Here is an 821-nt window from a genome sequence, read left to right as displayed (position 1 = left end):
GGTGCCCCGGCACCCACCCGCGCCCAGCGGCCGGCGCGTCCACCTGCGCGCTCCTGCCCGCGCGAGCGTCTGGAACGCGGCGGAAGGCTGGGGGCTGCCGGGCCTCTCCGCGTCCTGCGGCAACCCGCCACCAAACTCCCGCCTCCGTCCCTACATGCTGGACTGTGAGCAAAGTTTGCAGGAGAAAAGCGGGTCAAACGGTAATGAGGAGGGAGGGAAAACTGGAGGCCAGTGGGGCCAGTCTCTGCTTATGCGACGCTGAGTCTTAGAAACTGCTCATCTTGTCCACTTCTCTGTGTTGAAGCCGAACTTGTGGGCTCTTGGAAGGAGCAGTGCTTTCCGCCTTATTCATTTATTCAGCTTTTCACTTATTCAGCAAATATTTACTGAGTTCCCATTTTGTGGAAAAAGTAATGTTCGACACTGGGAATAATACAAAGATAAGAATCCCCTCTCCGCCCGTAACCTTCCCGGCCCTGAAGGCCCTTAGAGTTTGATGAGGAGACACTTAAACCTTTGCGATATAACCCGAGATAAATAACAAACAAAACCCCCTATCCTTGGCCTTCGCTTCTGCTGCTCTTCCAAGTAAACACCATCAGGACTAAATCTAGGCTTTATTTCTTTCAAGAACCCTACTGTGACAATTTGCACTCTTCCCTCTTCCAGACAGCGTTAGGGCTCCCTTCCAAAGTCGTGTATTCTGTTGATTTTGTACTGTGTCCCGTAGTCTAGACTTTTGAGCTCTTGGAGGCAGAGGCAATGTAATCTTGGCCTTGTATTCCTCAGCACTTGGTGCTGATAAAACTTTGTTTTGGACA

Source organism: Orcinus orca, chromosome 17 (assembly GCF_937001465.1).
Source record: "Orcinus orca chromosome 17, mOrcOrc1.1, whole genome shotgun sequence".
NCBI classification, from domain to species: Eukaryota; Metazoa; Chordata; class Mammalia; order Artiodactyla; family Delphinidae; genus Orcinus; species Orcinus orca.
This window is presented reverse-complemented; position numbering follows the sequence as displayed.